The 9,577-nt window shown below is 31.6% G+C and overlaps 1 protein-coding gene across 1 annotated transcript in view; it reads right to left on the reverse strand.

Annotated features, from left to right (window-relative positions):
- The window catches only part of LOC102806418 (protein FAM13A-like), an 81,168-nt gene extending 71,682 nt beyond the window's left edge, over positions 1 to 9,486 (reverse strand). Inside the window, exon 1 of the mRNA XM_085494012.1 lies at positions 9,269 to 9,486. The gene's annotated coding sequence lies outside the window, so the exon portion shown is untranslated. The remainder of the gene's footprint in view (positions 1 to 9,268) is intronic.
- Positions 9,487 to 9,577: the final 91 nt, after the last annotated feature.

The raw sequence follows: 9,577 nt of genomic DNA on the forward strand, positions 1-9,577 counted from the left end.
ATAGAATGTTGTGATTTTTAGCACTTACAAATGTACCATGTCACACAATCAATAGAATGCATGTTTCAATCATATTCACATAATACAATAAACTAGAGCATTCGTTTAGCAAAATGAAAAATGTGGAAGAATAAAAATGGTTGACAGAAGAAGCTTGATCCTATTGCATTGTGGTATGGGTAATTTATTTATCAAGTCATGCACTAGTGACAACTGATGTCAATTGTAAAATACATGTACTAGTATATCAATGTACAAAACGTATCCAGTACGTCTATATGCTAGTGAACTCAAGTGTAAAAGAATTTTTGTCACAAAATAGATTACTAGTACAATGTACTGTAAAACACTTTATTTTTGCTTGGAATTTATTTTTGCTGAAGGGATGATTCAGTTAAAATAAAATCCAGCAAATATATCTTTTTTCTATAGTACTCAAAAATCAGTGAAATAAACTGAATACAAAACACCCAAAACGTCCTTTCTGAGCAGATTAATTCTAGCTAAAATAAAGTATTTTACAGTACTAATTTAATATTGTTACTAAGTGAGTTGAGAAGAGCAGCTCAGAAATAATTTCAGCTGATCAGAGCCATTGATAGTTGGTGAAAAATAAAAGTTAAAACTGACTTGATTTTCAGCAATTACAAACACCAATGATTATTTTACTTTATACGTTCACACACAATAGCGATTACAGTCTCGTAAATACCAAATTTTGCATATTGGTAAATGGTAAAGTGTGCCGATAAACCTAAATGGCCGTGATCAAATATTTTTTTTTTCACAGTTCATGGTTGGTCGTAATTCTTTTATATCTTGGGCCTACTGGTACATACTACTAAACAAAGCGAGTTGGGAAGAGAGAAAACATGTAAGAACTATATATTATTGTCAAATAGTGGAGTTGTCACACATCTGTGATCGATTTGTGGAAGAAAACATTTTACAGCCTTCAAAAAACATCATAAATTGGGACGTATGACCTTGTTGATATTAAATGCCAGTTTTTATATCCCCATCACCAAAACATTTACAGTTGAGTGTAGCCCCATTTTTGATGACTTGAAAAGATATACAGAGATTGCGCTGTTAGTAGTGTTATGTTCTTCAAGGTATGGCCAGAAAATAAAAAGTGCTTGTCTAAAAATTGTATTGAAATGAAGGATTACAATTGCTCGTCTGTAGCAACAAAATGATTATTTATGGTTATTTTGAAAATTATGAGAAATTTTTAATAAAAAATGGACAGATTTATAGAAATTCAGCCTGTAATATTAAATTTTGTATCGGCCTAAAATGTGAAGTGCTTGATTAAAAAAGATGACATTAACATGTACTTATACATTTTCTTAGCGGTTACATAGCTGGAAGTAAAAAAAAATAATTGCTTTGGATAAACACATTGACCCATATTTTTGTCAAATTTTATTTCATGCTTGTCTAAAAATTGTATTGAAATTTTTAATCAAAAAATGGACAAGTTTGTAGAAATTCAGCCTGTAAAATAAAATTTTATACCGCTCAAAAATGTGAAGTGCTTGACTAAAAAAAGATATTTAAAATATTTTAATGATTCAGTACAGAACGAATGCATTTTTCGGTTGATGCGGGTACTTTTTATTGCGCTTCTATTAGAACAAATACAAAACAATCAATATCACTACCATATTTGTTCTATTAGAAGCACTTACCCAAAAGAAGGGCATATACACCCAAAACTTGCATTTGACGTATAAAACACTGGATTATTAATATATCAACTTGTTTCAACCATGGAAACACATCTGTAATTTATGTAAGCTCCTGACAGAACAAAAATATGGTATTTTTATTATATTTCACTTTTGATACATTACAAAATATGTGTTGTTTGAGAGAGAGCAAATGACCATGATCATCTTCAGAGATTTCAGTCAGACTCTCAGATAAAAAACAACTATAAAGCGTGAAATTTTTCTACCAAAATATGAATTTTATTGTGATATTTAAAGTGACACAGTACAATTAATTAACACAGCTCAAAAAAGGTGCAACATTATGTATTTCACTCACGCCTCCACATGTATAATCATAAAGTAAATAAAAAAAATAGAATTTATGGTAGAAATACGGTACTAACTAATAGCCATAATGTTATCATATGTCATATATAGGTAAACACACTAGCAATTGACACCATATGTGACACACTACATATTTACATTAACATGTACTTATACATTTCTTAGTGGTTACATAGCTGGAGATAAAAAAAGAATATGAATTTGTTAATTTTGTTTCATTGTGTAGTGAAATGACCAGATCACGACTATTAGGAAATCCACTCTTATGACTAACTTGTTACGGTTGAGAAATTCATTCCTAATCTTAAGTCTGTAACAAATGCATGATTGTGATAGAAATAACTTAGGAAATTGAAGATATCATCACGAAATGAACAAATCTGAAAGAGGACAACATGTAGTACCTATATATGTAATATCAAAGCAATTGGACTTGCGGTTTTTAACAAGTCAAAACAAGCAGCCTATCGGCTGAGATAGCTCCGCTGTTAGCAATGCACATTTCAATTAAAGAACTGAAGACATGATTAGAAAATGAACAATATGAATAGTATCAAAGCAATCAGACTTACAGTTTTTAACAAGAAGTCGAAAATATCACTTTTTACCAAAAAATTACAAAAATATTCACCAAAATAAATTAATTAGAGAATTGAAGATATCATCACAAAACGAACAAATCTGAGAGAGGTCCACATGTAGTACCTATATATGTAATATCAAAGCAATCGGACTTACAGTTTTCAACAAGAAGTCGAAAATATCACTTTTTACCAAAAATGACAAAAATATTCACCAAAATTAGAGAACTGAAGATATCATCACGAAATGAACAAATCTGAAAGAGGACAACATGTAGTACCTATATATGTAATATCAAAGCAATTGGACTTGTGGTTTTTAACAAGAAGTCAAAAATATCACTTTTTACCAAAAATGACAAAAATATTCACCAAAATTAGGAAATTGAAGATATCATCACGAAATGAACAAATCTAAGAGAGGTCTACCCAAGGTACAAAATTAGATAATTGAAGATATCACCACGAAATTAACAAATCTGAAAGAGGACCACATGTAGTACTTGTATATGTAATATAAAAGCAATTGGACTTGTGGTTTTTAACAAGAAGTCAAAAATATCACTTTTTACCAAAAATGACAAAAATATTCACCAAAATTAGGAAATTGAAGATATCATCACGAAATGAACAAATCTAAGAGAGGTCTACCAAAGGTACATATACACCAAGTATCAAAGCATTCAGGCTTGTAGTTTTCAAGAAGAAGTCGAAAAAGTAAACATTGACACGGACGACGACGGACAATCACTCGTATGATAAGCTCCGGTCGACAAAGTACTAATTGTTTACTTGGTTTTAATTTCACTATTTTTGCTTATAAATGAAATAAAAGAACATGTAAAATAATGATATAACTCATTGCTTCCCAGGCAAATCAGTGGAAAATTTAAAACCCAGTGAATACACTCAAAATATCAAAATAGTAAGTACTAGTGAAAATTAATATTTTTACAGTAATGCACCACCAGCAGAGGTCACACATGCAATATATTTTACTATGCCAATATAAACAGTCTCTGCTGCATGTACAGTATAACTAAACGCTGTTATTTGCACAAAGTCAAATACATGTTGATCAACACATGAATACAAATTATATGTACTTTACATTTTAATTTAATGTAAACACAATGTTGAATATTATTAATTGTATAATATGTATATACATGTATTAATAAATATGCATGGATACTTTGATGTAGTTTCATCTCATTTCTTTGTTAATTAATTTTGTTAACAAATTAGATTACATGTGTAATTATTTTTTTATGCCAGAGGTCTTATCAGCCTGACAGGTACTTGATTTTGGCATTTAACCACCAACTACTGTAGATTGATTCATTTTAGCCGGAATTTATTATTTAGAAAACAGCAAATTGGGTCGAGACATGTAATTTAACTTCATTGGTTTAACATAAATTACAGGCAAACCAGAGGAGAACAAAGATTTTATCTGGATTCTACTTTTGCTGATTTACCCCGTTAGCAAAAATAAATTCCATGTGAAAATAAATTATTCCACAGTACTTGTATGCAGCTTTAGGCTCCATTTATTGTTACTCTATCCCAACATAGTCGACACTGTGCATGCATTTATAAGATTGACCATGATTAGTTGACAGCTGAACATGATTCCTAAATAGAATAATATGTATCATTGACCTACGATGTACTCCTATTTATTATTTTTATTTATTTCATGATGAATCAATGTACTTACACGTATTAGTACACAAACTATAGTTGCATACATGTATATATACATTTACAAATGTTATTTATGTAAATAGGTTAAAAAATTCTAGTTGTTTTAGGACAACCAAAATAGCTTTATGGCAGGATTTTCCCCCAAAGCATTATAGAATAGTAACAACATTAAGAGTTTAGTTCATAGAAACATGTATACTGAATACAATTATATGTATTTGTTTTATTAGAAGTGCACCTCTACTGACTGAAATAGAAGTACATAGAAACCAAAAATGGTATTTGTTGTAATATATACTAAATCATTAAAATACTATTTTGACCATGGAAACATCTCTAATTTAGTTATTAATTATTAGGCACAAAAATAACTGTAAGCCACATTTCAAAGTAAACATATCACGGTACTATTTTTTTCCGTTCTAATGAAATATGTCTATTAGTAGTCAAAATAATCCATTATTTTGCAAGATTTTGTTTGAACAAACTATGTGATGAAACTTGTATTAATATTTTGAACAAGATGGAGCGACGACTGAGGTGCTTCAACAGCCCTAGGACAATGCAACAAATTTGCGTTTCTGGTGTCTGATTTGATTTGATGAAATGAACTTATCGTGGTAATATTTATACTTTGTAGGTTTGGAGAAAGCAACCTCATCAATTCAAATTCAATCTGGATAAAATCAGGTGTAGATAGTGTCTCAGGTTTCTTTTTAATATACAGCCACTGCGTTAAATTCTAAAGTTGAGTTCAGAAAGCTCTCCCCTGACGGAATTTATCAACCAATCATAGCTGCTTACTTGAACAGCCTCACAGGCTGGATTGCTTCAGAGATTGCGTCTGTAACAAGAGTTCTGAGTAATAATAGACACCAGTGGTAGTATACAAAGCCACTACAGCTTTTACTTACATTATGTATTAATCAGAAATTCATTGTATGTTTTCAACACGCACACCTCAATACAAATAATAATACTATCCATGGAATAAAGAAAGTCACCCCCTCCCCTTCAAAAAAATAGAAAGTCAACCCTAAAGTTATTATTATAATTCCAAAATACTATATAGCCTACTGGCTTTCTCAATACAGTAGAGGGGAAAACATTCATTGGGTATAACTCTGAGTTTCCTCCTTAATATTTGTTCAAATTTTCTGTAATTTTCACTGAATTCAATCTTAATTTTGGACCAGACAGACAAAATGAGACATGACTTCTAGTTTTTGGTCAAAAAAGTTGAAATTTTTGTCAACCTTTTCTATGAAAAATCTACAAATACAAATTGAAATATTTTGCGAATGAAGCCTGAAATAGTGCTCAGGTTGTTTGATTTGATGTTTTCAAGTTTGTGAAAAAATCAATAAATTCTATTGATACATAGGAATATTCACTGGGTTTTAAATTAGCACATTTTAGCTAAACCCAGTGAATAATTGAGCCCTATCGTTTAAAAATGCAGCCCATCTATTTTTAGATGTCATAACATAATGAAATTATACAGGTTGAGATAGGGAATGGTTTACACAAGTACAAGGCAGTAACTAATATAGCCTGATTTATTACTATACAATAACATGCCTAAATTTTTTCACAATTCAACCATTTTAATGATTTTCGCATTAGTTATTCAATAATGTTTTCTGTAAACAATATCCATGAAACAAAGCTATGCAAATTACTTGTTATCCCTACTGTAAATATTTGCATATGAATTGATTTGTTCAAAAACATTAAACAGTACCCCTACTTCAAGTTCTAATAAAAGCCTTTTGTAGAAAATACCATATATCCAGGTAGCCAGATGAATCGCCACTGGAATGGCAGATGATCTTGGTAACAAAAGGTACATGTAGTTACAAAATGCCTGTCACAAGTCAGGAGAGTTCAAATAGTCATTTATGGAAACAGATGCAAGGAATGTCATCAAAACATCAGGTAACAGCTTGAGTTTTGACACACATAATTTTCAACTTGATGCGGAACGATTAACACATTCGAATTACAGTAAAGTGCTTTCTTTTCGCTATTTTTGCTGAAGGGAATGAATAAAAGAAAAAGAAAATCCAGCAAAAATATATTTTTCCAATATTTTACATTCAACTCACCAAGAATTAGCGAAAATGAACTTTCTACAAAAAAGGCAAAATATCTTCTCAGAGAAAATAATTTCCAGCTAAAATAATGTATTTTACAGTAACTTTCACCACCATTCACAAAATAATCCTCAGACCCGTAATTCCATATTTTTCAGAAATATTGTTATCAAGACATGTAGCCAATGGAATATTATATGTAAATTATGTCATCCAAAAGCTTAATATAAATAATTACTGTATTTATATTAGTAGCATATGTGCTCATATAAATGACAGAGGTGGGTCTGTGGTCAAAATAAGTCATATTATGTTCAATTCTACAAATGTAAGTGTATATACAGTATATTGATCGATATTTCAAACTCAATTTCATTTTTTACAATTTCTTAAATGCTTGCATGATTAGTCAACAGCACATGCAATGAGAGCAATGAAACCTGAATATGTGTGCATAAAATACGAGATGCAATAAACTGAGATATACTACATTGTAAAACACAACCACAACAAAAGATAAATTATAATTTACATAATAATAACAGATTTTAAAGCCAAAACAATAATGCAATGTGGTTATAAATACAAGAATATTTCAAAGTGCACATGAATAATACAACTTTTTGAGGACAAATTCATTGTGATAACCGTAATTATTATTATACATTATTAAACTGACTGAAATAACTTATCATGATTTGTTTTATTTCTTTGAATATTTACTGAATATTCCTTTAGATAAACCGGGCAACGATTATTTTATTCTGTTGCTTTATTTTCAGTTGCAGACACATTAATATGTGGTATCAAAGATAATACTGTCTACTATGAAATTAAGTTAGAAGATTCTGTGAAAACAAAATCTGTTATGTGTATTGGCAAAGAGCAAATAACTGAGATGACTGCATAATGTCTAATTGGGAAAAATATGAATAAAATATTTGCAAAAAAAAATAAAAAAATGTGTTTAGTCCCTTCAGATTTCAAATGGGTGACCCCTTATGAGTTACAAAACAAATAATAAACATACCACAATGTCTAGGCATAATGAAGCATGGAATGAAACAATTGGTAGAACGATCATATTAATTGATTGCATACAAATTGACATTTACTTTCAACTGTCTTCTGAGTATACGAACGTTCATGAAGGATGCATGTAAAAGATGGCAAACAAACCGGTGACATAGTGACCGTGAACTCACTTCTTTCATTAGAAGCCTTCAGTCGGCTGCTTGAGTCTGGTTAAGCGCAATGACCAACTGAGGCTTGCAAAATTGCATTATGTATACTATGGTGAATTATAATCATAAAGCCAAGAAAATTATTTATAAAAGCCCTGGACAAACCCATGACAGTGATTGGGCAAACCACTGACTACATAAGAAGAAGACTGCTCAATGCAGCAGAAAATCAATCACAAATTAGAAGAATTCCGGCACTGTCAAAAGACTGTAGTAGCAATTATGGGTAATCTATACTGGAGAGCTCGGTATTAGTGATAGATAGGCATCAGAGGCACAAAGTGAAGTGATAATGCAGCTATAAAATTAGATCAACGCAAACATTAAAAAACAGTGAATCTTACATGAAAATCTAACACTAATGGCTATGTGAAGCAAATGATGATTGCGAAGTGCTTGGTGACACAGTAGTGACACAAGGTTTGATGAGCCAACAAATTGATTACTGCATAAGGCTTAATTTATTATTATTCAAGTTTAATTTTGGCTTATTTCACTGATAGCTAAACGCACTACATTAAATCCCAATATTAAATTATCGATATAATGTATTGTTTCCTTCATACAAAATCTTGTGAATATCTAAGCAGCATCTCGTGAACATAGCCCCTTAGTGCACTATAAAATTACCAAGATCACTGGAATTTCGATATTATTTGACAAACAATAAAGCTAAATATGATATGGAAAACTCAGCTTCAATTTGCCCCATCATAAAATTATTATATAGATACAAATGATTTAGTTGATTAAATTAGGACATAAAACAAGTAAAATGGTTTGAACTCGATGTCGGTTTTGGTTCAGTGACTTTCAATTAATATACAGATGCAGAGATTTTCTCCATCCTGTCCTCGGGAAAAATCTTCCCTATATGGATAGGAAAACCGATGGAATAACCATCTACAAATTATACTGACAACCTCCCTGGAAATCCGGAGCCAAGCTGTCTGAGCCGACGATTTTCACTTGCGTTATTTGTGAAAGGCTTTTGATTAAGGGTGGCAATACATAGGCGTGATCGTTACGTTCCAAGGACTCATCCACAAAGACTTACTGTCAGGGACGGTGCTGACCAACTTTTTCCTTGACATGGCCAGTTAAAAATATAACAGAATCGGACAAGTTCATTGAATAGTGTCAACGGGGTCAGTTGATATCCGGCCCACACAGACCCATAAACACGGATAAACAGCGCATTTTAATTAATAGACAAACGGTTAACAGAACGCAAAATACTAGTATCAATGTGGACTAACACAAACAGGACTACCTGACAAAAAACACAAAAAAAGTATCAGAATAGTGAATTACCAAATTAAAAGTCTAAAACCTCAAAGTTTAGTCAATTTGAGTATTTCTTTTTATCTGTTATTCTGTTAACAGAAAAAAATAAATCAAAACAGATGTGACACTGTGGTGTTCACTAATGGCAGAGGGCCGTGGTCATAATGAGTAAAACTAAAGAATCACGCCTACGCATCTTCAAGTTAAAATATTGGTGACATAACATTGGTTTGATGAGAACCTTGTATCAATGAACATACCAGAGAGCAACATAAACACCATACCTTCAGCACAGCAGCTCTGACAGGACCGCTTGATTTTAGCTGACAATCTTCGCTCACGTCCGAGCGATTTTGATAACACTTGGCTCGAACGAATACGACGATATGTGGAATCCAACTAATCCACTGCTATGGCGTAAATGTCCCCAAAACCTGTGGAAATTTGGATATAAATAAGACAGCCGTTCGCATCCTTCGTTTGCTCAGTTGCAGAATGTAGTTTGTTTGTCGTGACACTTCATAAACATGAACCAATCAGGTAGCTTATACCTTGTCACGTGGGTTGACCTGACCCTTAGTCTTGCGCATGCG

This window comes from Saccoglossus kowalevskii, chromosome 19, assembly GCF_978046115.1.
Source record: "Saccoglossus kowalevskii chromosome 19, keSacKowa6.1, whole genome shotgun sequence".
Taxonomy (NCBI): Eukaryota; Metazoa; Hemichordata; class Enteropneusta; family Harrimaniidae; genus Saccoglossus; species Saccoglossus kowalevskii.